This window comes from Coregonus lavaretus, assembly GCF_964263955.1.
Source record: "Coregonus lavaretus genome assembly, chromosome: 15".
In the NCBI taxonomy this organism is placed as follows: domain Eukaryota; kingdom Metazoa; phylum Chordata; class Actinopteri; order Salmoniformes; family Salmonidae; genus Coregonus; species Coregonus lavaretus.
In genome coordinates this window covers 31473865-31483820 of record NC_140002.1, presented here as the reverse complement: position 1 = coordinate 31483820, position 9956 = coordinate 31473865, and positions in this window count along the sequence as shown.

Below are 9956 nucleotides of genomic sequence, written 5' to 3'. Positions count from 1 at the left end.
AAAACAATTACAGAGTTTAATGGCTGTGATGGAAGGAAATTGAGGATGGATCAACAACATTGCAGTTACTCCACAATACTTACCTAATTGACAAGAGTGAAAAGAAGAAGCCTGTACAGAATAAGAATATTCCAAAACATGCATCTTGTTTGCAACAAGGCACTAAAGTAATACTTCAAAAAGAATTGGCAAAGCAATTCAGTTTTTGTCGTGAATACAAAGTGTTATGTTTGGGGCAAATCCAATACAACACATTACTGAGTACCACTCTCCATATTTTCAAGCATAGTGGTGGCTGCATCATGTTATGGGTATGCTTGTAATCGTTAAGGACTGCCAAAGGTGATTCTAACATGTACTGACTCAGGGGGTTGAATACTTATCTAATCAAGATATATTAGTATTTTATTTTTTATATATTTATTTTACACGTTAGAATTTTTCTTCCACCTTGACATTACTGAGTATTTTGTGTAGATCGTTGACAAAAAATGACAAATCAATTTTAATCCCACTTTGTAACATAACAAAATGTGGAAAAAGTCAAGGGGTGTGAATACTTTCTGAATTCACTATAACTGTGCAAGAAACTTTTATGTAGTTGTGTGTGCAACGTAAGACGTCACCTCATTTTTCACCTAATCTCTCTTCTTCCTTTCACGTCTCTCACCCAGCAACAACAACATCATCGTATCAGCTTAGATGCATCGTGTGACCAATTCAAGTGCTGGATAGCTGGCTGCATGGGCAGGGTTAGTAGTGGGCGCATTTGAGTGGTAAGGCAAAGCAACCGACTGTAGACGAAAGCCGAGGAGTGAAGTCGGGGGAGGTGCATCTGCGACAGCCAAAAGTCAGACATGAAAGTGGTTTTCCAACAGCAAGGCTCAGATCAATATGGCAGTGTTGCCATTGTTTATAAAAGTTTTTCTTTATAATGTCGAAATAACATTGCGCCATCCCCCATATCGAACACTCACAAACTGAAATCATATGTGTGTACATTGTACAATCAATCAGTGAGAGAGAGCATCAAATATCACATTCATTTGTACATATACACTGTATACATCGTGGCAAAGTTGGTTCCTGTTTCAGTCTGTCTTTGGTCACATTTGTGTGGGTCAAACAAAACACCCTAATGATTGGTTGGCAATGGAGCCTCCCACAATGCAGCCGATTAAGTTGGTAAAAAGCAACTGCAGAAATTTGCAGTAGACTGCAGTCAAAACTTCATGACCTTTGATAACATGATTTTTGTAAAGTTCATGCAGTCGATATGTAGGCTCAAGTCGGACAATTTTTAACCCCATAATGCAACACACTTTGAAAGGCGGTGACCAACAATCGTCACGACTTGACAAAAAAGATCAGCTCGAAAGCGCTCATTGTTGTTTCCCCACTTATGGCTGAAACACTATCCTCTCACGTCCCCTTCACTCACTACAGAAGTCCTTTCTGTTCAAGAGTCATGCAAGTAATGCCTTTTCTAGTGTGATTTGACAAAATAGGTTTTGCACATTCAATACAAGACGTTTCTAGACACAGACTGAAGTTATAATATTCCAAGCAAATAAACAATGTCTTCTTTGTGTTAAGTTTCTGTCGACAGTGGACATTGGTGCTTGGTGCTTCACAGAATTCAAGTAACAGACACATCTCAACATCAACTGTTCAGAGGAGACTGTGTGAATCAGGAATTCATGGTCGAATTGCTGCAAAGAAACCACTAATAAAGGACACCAAAAAGAAGAAGAGACTTGCTTGGGCCAAGAAACACGAGCAATGGACATTAGACCGGTGGAAATTTGTCCTTTGGTCTGGAGTCCAAATTGGAGATTTTTGGTTCCAACCGCAGTGTCTTTGTGAGATGCGGTGTGGGTGAACGGATGATCTCCACATGTGTATTTCCCACCGTAAAGCATGGAGGAGGAGGTGTTATGGTGTGGGGGTGCTTTGGTGGTGACACTGTCTGTGATTTATTTAGAATTCAAGGCACACTTAACCAGCATGGCTACTACAGCATTCTGCAGTGATACGCCATCCCATCTGGTTTGGGCTTAGTGGGACTATCATTTGTTTTTCAACAGGACAATGACCCAACACACCTCCAGGCTGTGTAAGGCCTATTTTACCAAGAAGGAGAGTGATGGAGTGCTGCATCAGATGACCTGGCCTCCACAATCCCCCGACCTCAACCAAATTGAGATGGTTTGGGATGAGTCGGACCTCAGAGTGAAGAAAAAGCAGCCAACAAGTGCTCAGCATATGTGGGAACTCCTTCAAGACTGTTGGAAAAGCAATCCAGGTGAAGCTGGTTGAGAGAATGCCAAGAGTGTGCAAAGCTGTCATCAAGGCAAAGGGTGGCTATTTGAAGAATCTCAAATATAAAATATATTTTGATTTGTTTAACACTTTTTTGGTTACTACATGATTCCATATGTGTTATTTCATAGTTTTGATGTCTTCACTATTCTTATACAATGTATAAAATAGTAAAAATAAAGAAAAACCCTTGAATTAGTAGGTGTTCTAAAACTTTTGACCGGTAGTGTATTTATAAACGTATTTTCAGATATCTTCTAAACTACCCACAATGCACTATTTCTCAAGGTCATATCAAGAATCTACTGTTTTATTTTTAAGATTAAAAAAACTCCTCTGCCCAGACAAACTCTGAGCCAAGAGTAAAATCAACTGATAAAAGTTTATCTCAGCTGGTAATCACAACATTTTGAGGTGGCCTACTGCAAAGGAAAGCTAGTGATGACGCACGCTCATTGACATTGTTGCAAATTATGGGGAATAACCAATTGCAATGAGGCATTGCCAGCTGTGAGAATATGGTGTAATTGCAGACCGCAATTCGGGGCGTTACTTGATGTGGGTGTTCTCTGATATCAGGAAACGCCCATCGATACATGCCATTAGTCAGTTCCGGTGTTATGAACTGATGGTTTCTCGACACAGATGATTTGTTTACAAAGCAGGTTAGGATAACTAATGTGGCAGGTTAGGATAATTAACATGGCAGGTTAGGATCATTAACATGGCAGGTTAGGTTAATTAGCGTGGCAGGTTAGGTGAATTAGCATGGCAGGTTAAGGTTAGGAATAGGGTTAGGGTTAGATTTAGCTACAATGCTACAGTTGTCAACAACTGTTGTCCCCAGTGTGAAAGAAACTGCCATAGACCAATGGAGATCATCAATGGGTGTAACTTGATATCAGGAAACGCCTACATCCGAAAACGCACCTAATTGAGTTCTGCAATTACACCCTTCTCAGCTGTGAACTCTATTGCTGCCTCAAGTGCTAGTCTGAACTAGGAAACTCAGAAATGTCCGACTTGCTAACTGGTTCAATGGTGCACGTGTAGCCTATAACTACAACCAGTCAGCAAGTTGGACATTTCAGAGTTTCCTAGTTCCGACTAGCACGTGAAACTGGCATATAGCACGCGTCAGACAACAATGGTGAATGTGACTGAACATCAAATGATGCAATGGTAAAACGTTTGATTACATTTTTGCCTGACACGAACACTTTGCCTTTAATTAATTAGCGCCTAATATTTTTGCATGCATATTTATTTATTTTACCAATGCTTATGGTTGTTAAAAGCAGAATCTTGACAATATTACCGTTATATCAACACACTCATCCCTCCCATTTAACAACTCTAAATCGCTTTGGCACAGTAGGCATCAAGTCACTTGCCAATAATGTTGCATACAACGATTGAAAGGTTTATCATTTCCATCAAACACAATCAAAGTTAACATAAACCCTAGATGCCTTCAATTGCGCAATTTATAGCATGTCCAACCTATAAATATTTTTTTAACAACGTGATATTGCGCTCCAAAGGAATAACTTGAAATAACATAATGTAGGTTATTAAATAATCGAAAGAAAAACATGTTAATTTATTAGCCTAGTGGTTATATGTATTTAGGCATATAATGTGAAATAGACCTTATGTGAAATCATTGTCAAAGGCACAAGAGGTCTATATTATTGTAGGTCTAGATTATTTATGGTTTGATTTACATTTTAGTAATTTAGCCGATGTTATTATCCAGAGCGATTTACAGGAGCAATTGGGGTTAAGTGCCTTGCTCAAGGGCACATCAACAGATTTTTCACCTAGTCGGCTTGGGGATTCGAACCAGCGACCTTCCGTTTACTGGCCCAACGCTCTTAACCACTAGGCTATAGAAATATCAAAACGTTCTTTTAATAACTACAAAGCAATTGCCGGTCTATGGCGCAGGAACCACTGACTCGCTGCATTTTTTTCTAGACACCTGATGGGAGCTCTTAACTGGTCAGGATAGCTCATGAGGTATTCTAAATACTGTATCTGTAGACTAGGTGTGACTCTTAAAGCCAATTTATGCTTGATCCGAAAATGTGGTCGGATGCGCGGTATGGATTATGTGAGGCAATTGCCTCTAGATGGTTTAATTAATGATCATGAAAACGATGTAAACCTTATACTATGGCTGTCTGTCACCAGATCTCAACCCAACTGAACACTTATGGGAGATTCTGGAGCGGTGCCTGAGATAGCGTTTTCCACCATCATCAACAAAACCCCAATGATGGAATTTCTCGTGGAAGAATGGTGTTGCATTCCTCAGATAGAGTTCCAGACACTTGTTGAATATATGCCAAGGTGCAGGTGCATTGAGGCTGTTCTGGCTTGTGGTGGCCCAACTCCCTATTAAAACACTTTATGTTGGTGTTTCCTTCATTTTGGCAGTTACCTGTACATACATAGTACAGGCTTTCACAGTTTTACACTGGAGTGTACCTTGTATCTGTACTTATCCTCCAGAAATTAAACATCCAGATGATTTCTATCTTTACCTCAAGACTCCAATATAAACCTGTCTGGTGTTTAAGATGTGTGCTACACTATATAACCCCTCTATACGGTCAGTACTGCTGTGTGTCTCATATAATCCCTCTGTGGCATTGAAGCTAGTTTGTGCCTTTGTGTCCTTCTTTTACCCTGTCCCTATAGCACACATGTCCTTCTCCATTTGGTTCCAAAAGGTTGGTATTGTCTGTCCACCTTACTCCCAGTTCTTTTGTAGCTGGTTTACTTTCCAAACTCTAAATTATATGTCCTCAGGCCTTGCACTGCCTGACCCTCAATGGTCTGGCACAACACTCAGTCAAACTGGCAGCAACAGCAGAATAAATCATATCATAACACAGGGTCCCCCCAACACAATGAAACCTGTCTGATCCTGTCTGAGCTTACTGGGAAACCCAGGGCCAGACCACTGGTTGTGGCTAAAGCGACAGACTGATTCCCAGTCCCCTCTAACTAGGTGGTTGGGAGGTTATATGAAAATGGCTTGGCTACATTGCAATTTGCGTTTATGCATTTTACAATCTGCCCCACAGATATGTAGTACAGTGAGCATACCTAACTGCTGACTAAGATAACTTTTTAAACCAATAAAATAGTTTTTTCCCATTGCTTGACCGTGACACGGAGAGGAAGTTCAGAATGGTAGCTGGCTAGCCTCTGCCGAGTCAGTTCTTATTATACCTCAGTGGCCAGTCCCCAACAACCGGATGTTCTGGTTTTTAGGGGAAATGGAAAGAGCCTGTGACATGACTTCCACTTTTGGACATTAACAAGTTGACACTCCATCTTAACTCCTCCTCCATATTTACTGGATTGGTTGAACAGTGCAGAAGATAACCTCCCCCGACAGTCTCTCTTGTTCAAGCTGTGTTTAGAATCTTACAAAACATTATGGCTTTGTCAAGGTGATTGTGAATTCCTTGCCAGTAATTATCTTATTATTCTTACATTATTGGAAGTCTGAAAGAGAAAATAGTGTATAATCTAATCAACAGTAAATTGCACGAGCACCATTGTAATAGTGCGAAATGACACCGGGGATTTCCATTAAGGGGGGATTTCTAGATTCTTCACTCTGAGGTCCAACTCATCCCAAACCATCTCAATTGGTTAGAGGTCGGGTGATCGTGGAGGCCAGGTCATCTGATGCAACACTCCATCACTCTCCTTCTTGGTAAAATAGCCCTTACACAGCCTGGAGGTGTGTTGGGTCATTGTCCTGTTGAAAAACAAATGATAGTCCCACTAAGCCAAAACCAGATGGGATGGCGTATCACTGCAGAATGCTGTGGTAGCCATGCTGGTTAAGTGTGCCTTGAATTCTAAATAAATCACAGACAGTGTCACCAGCAAAGCACCCCCACACCATTACACCTCCTCCTCCATGCTTCACGGTGGGAACTACACATGCGGAGATCATCCGTTCACCTACACTGCGTCTCACAAAGACACGGCGGTTGGAACCAAAAATCTCAAATTTGGACTCCAGACCTAAGGACAGATTTCCACCGGTCTAATGTCTATTGCTCGTGTTTCTTGGCCAAGTAAGTCTCTTCTTCTTATTCTTAAAATGTTTTTTAAAAAGTGTCCTTTATTAGTGGTTTCTTTGCAGCAAATCGACCATGAAGGCCTTATTCACGCAGTCTCTGAACAGTTGATGTTGATTTGTGTCTGTTACTTGAACTCTGTGAAGCATTTATTTGGGCTGCAATTTCTGAGGCTGGTAACTCTAATGAACTTATCCTCTGAAGTAGAGGTAACTCTGGGTCTTCCTTTCCTGTGGCGGTCCACATGAGAGCCAGTTTCATCATAGCGCTTGATGGTTTTTTCAAAGTTCTTAAAATGTTCCGTATTGACTGACCTTCATGTCTTAAAGTAATGATGGGCTGTCGTTTCTCTTTGTTTATTTGAGCTGTTCTTGCCATAATATGGACTTGGTCTTTTACCAAATAGGGCTATCTTCTGTATACCACCCCTACCTTGTCACAACACAACTGATTGGCTCAAACGCATTAAGATGGAAAGAAATTCCACAAATTAACTTTTAACAAGGCACACCTGTTCATTGATATGCATTCCTGGTGACTACCTCATGAAGCTGGTTGAGAGAATGCAAAGAGTGTGCAAAGCTGTTATCAAGGCAAAGGGTGGCTACTTTGAAGAATCTTAACCGTTTTTTGGTTACTACATGATTCCATATGTGTTATTTCATAGTTGTGATGTCTTCACTATTAATCTACAATGTAGAAAATAGTAAAAATAAAGAAAAACCCTGGAATGAGTAGGTGTGTCCAAACTTTTGACTGGTAACAAAAATCCCATGTATTGAGATTACATTATCATGTTCATCACAGAATGTGCCATTGACATCAATAAATTCTGACAGGGAGAAAAAGAAGGAGGGGAGGAGAAAAGATAACAGTCCATTGAGATAATACTACCTCATACAAGAGGACCCAGGTGCAAACCCTTATGCATTGATCCACATTCATACCTGCATTGACCCACATTCTGGACTGTTGACCCGTATTTCAGCCCAGCTGACCCTCCTGAAACCTTCATGTCCTTAAACCAGGCAAATAATTGATTAAAACACACTGTTTTGCAATGAAGGTCTACAGTAGTCTCAACAGCAATCTGTAGGGTAGCACCATGGTGTAGCCGGATGACAGCTAGTTTCCGTCCTGCTCTGGGTACATTGACTTCAATAAAAAACCTAGGAGGCTTGTGGTTCTCACCTCCTTCCATAGACTTACACAGTAATTGTGACAATTTACGGAGGATGTCCTCCAACCTATCAGAGCTCTTGAAGCATGAACTGACATGTTGTTCACCCAATCAAAGGATCAGAGAATGAATCTAGTACTGAAAGCATAAGCTACAGCTATCTAGCACTGCAATGCATAAAATGTGATGAGTAGTTGACTCAAAGAGATAGAAAGACAATAGTTGAACATTTTTGGACAAATTAATGTATTACAAAATGAAGGAAAAGCACGGTTTCCATATGTTTGATGCCATTCCATTTGCTCCGTCCAGCCATTATTATGAGCAGTCCTCCCCTCAGCAGCCTCCACTGACATCTAGCTAGTTTAGCCTACTCAAACACCCAGCTCAAACAGAGAGGGATTATATGTTAGCTAGCTGGCTATGGCTATCCAACACTGGAACTCTTCCAAGTCAAGGTAAGCTTTTGGTTTTATTAATTTATTAACACCGGGGCCCACCGGTTTAACTGCTAAACTGCTTGCTGACTGTACACTGTACTGCATGATTGTAGCGGGTTTACTAACGCATTCGTTCTAGTAGCTATGTTGATTACGACGTTAGCTAATATGGTGACAATGATGTAGGCTGTGTGTAGCGGTTAGAGGTTATGATATGAAGGTTTGGCTTGGAAAGGTTTTTTCTCCTGGTCACAGACAGCTGATGTGTTGTGCACTGAAGTCCACGCGATGGGAAAAGGTGAGAGGAGGAGTGTGCGTAGATGTGAGAAGGAATTATACAACGATCAAAGGGATCATGCTGTTTGTATGTGGCTGCTATGAAACTGTGTTTGCGTGTGATCAGGGATCATTCCGCCGATTCTGTTGAAAAACGTTTCTTAAACTGAAGCAAACGGAACGAAACGGGGATACAATACCTGAATTTGTCCAATAGAAACTCTAGTTTGCAACTGTTGGACTAATGATTACACCCTAGATCAGCTAGATGCAGGCAAGAGTGTGCAAGGCGGTATTAAATGTGTTAATGTCTGTCACCTTGATTACTTAAATTTCTCTCGACCTGAGCACCTACGTTGTAAACTTTCATAAGCTAGGTTGTAGCAACCTCATGATGGGGTATAGGTAACATTTTAGTATCAAGTAGTAGCCTAAACTTATCGATGTTACATTGAGATGGGTGAATGGAATATGAATGACAGTCATCTAATATGCTGTAATAGAAATAAGGCCATGCTCGTAAAAAATAACATAATCCTCCCTCATCTTAAACGGCACCGACCGCCACTGGTTTGCACATACCATTTTGAATGACTTACAGATAACATATGTAAATAGAATAGAGAAAACAGGTTAAAAAAAAAAGTGATATGGGATAATAATATGCCATTTAGCAGACGCTTTTATCCAAAGTGACTTACAGTCATGCGTGCATACATTTTTGTGTATGGGTGGTCCCGGGGATCGAACCCACTACCTTGGCGTTACAAGCACCGTGCTCTACCAGCTGAGCTACAGACAAAATATTTGTGCACCCCCTCTCTGCACTCACTGAATTGTTTTGTGTGGAAATCACAAGTCAAGATTCCACTGTGCTGATTCCCTCTTGCAGGGTTAAATGGAAAATCCACTAAAAAACTAGATTTTGGTATTTATTTCATTAGTCCACTGTTTAGACAGTCCCAGAATGTTTTGCATGTCATCAGTCAAATGTTCAAGATATTGGACTTTCAAGAAGCAAAGTGTCACACCGGCCACATCATCATGATGATGCAAAATGCATTCATCTCAGGGGTCAAAGGTAAGATAATGTCAGGAAAATCCCCAGGTAATATTGGCAGCGATACTCTATATAATGACAAGATGGTCTTGTCTCCGCCCTAACAATGGGAGTCATTGTCACAAAGATGGAAAGGCAGGCGGGAGGAGGCGAGATCAGGTGGGAAGAATCTAGCTCAGGGGATCCCAAACTCGGTCCTGGGGCCCCCATTGGGTGCACAGCTTGATGATGAGTTGGTTATTTGAATCAGCTGTGCTAGGGCAAAAACCAAAATGTACACCCAGGGGGGCCCCAGGACCAAGTTTGGGAAACCCTGTTTTAGCCAATGAGAAGCCAATATAAATAGTTTTCTCAAAGTTGCCATGTGCGTCCACTTATATTCGTACATTTGTAACAACCTAAACATTACAAAACTTCTGTTCGATCAAATAAACCTCACTTAGCAAATTAGCAATAAAAAATGTTGTTGACCAAATCTGACACTCATATACAGCCACACAAAAAGAGGAGTCTAACTTTGCCTCTTCCTCTCTGATATTAGCCATGTTTGAGAGCATCAAATCCGTGAT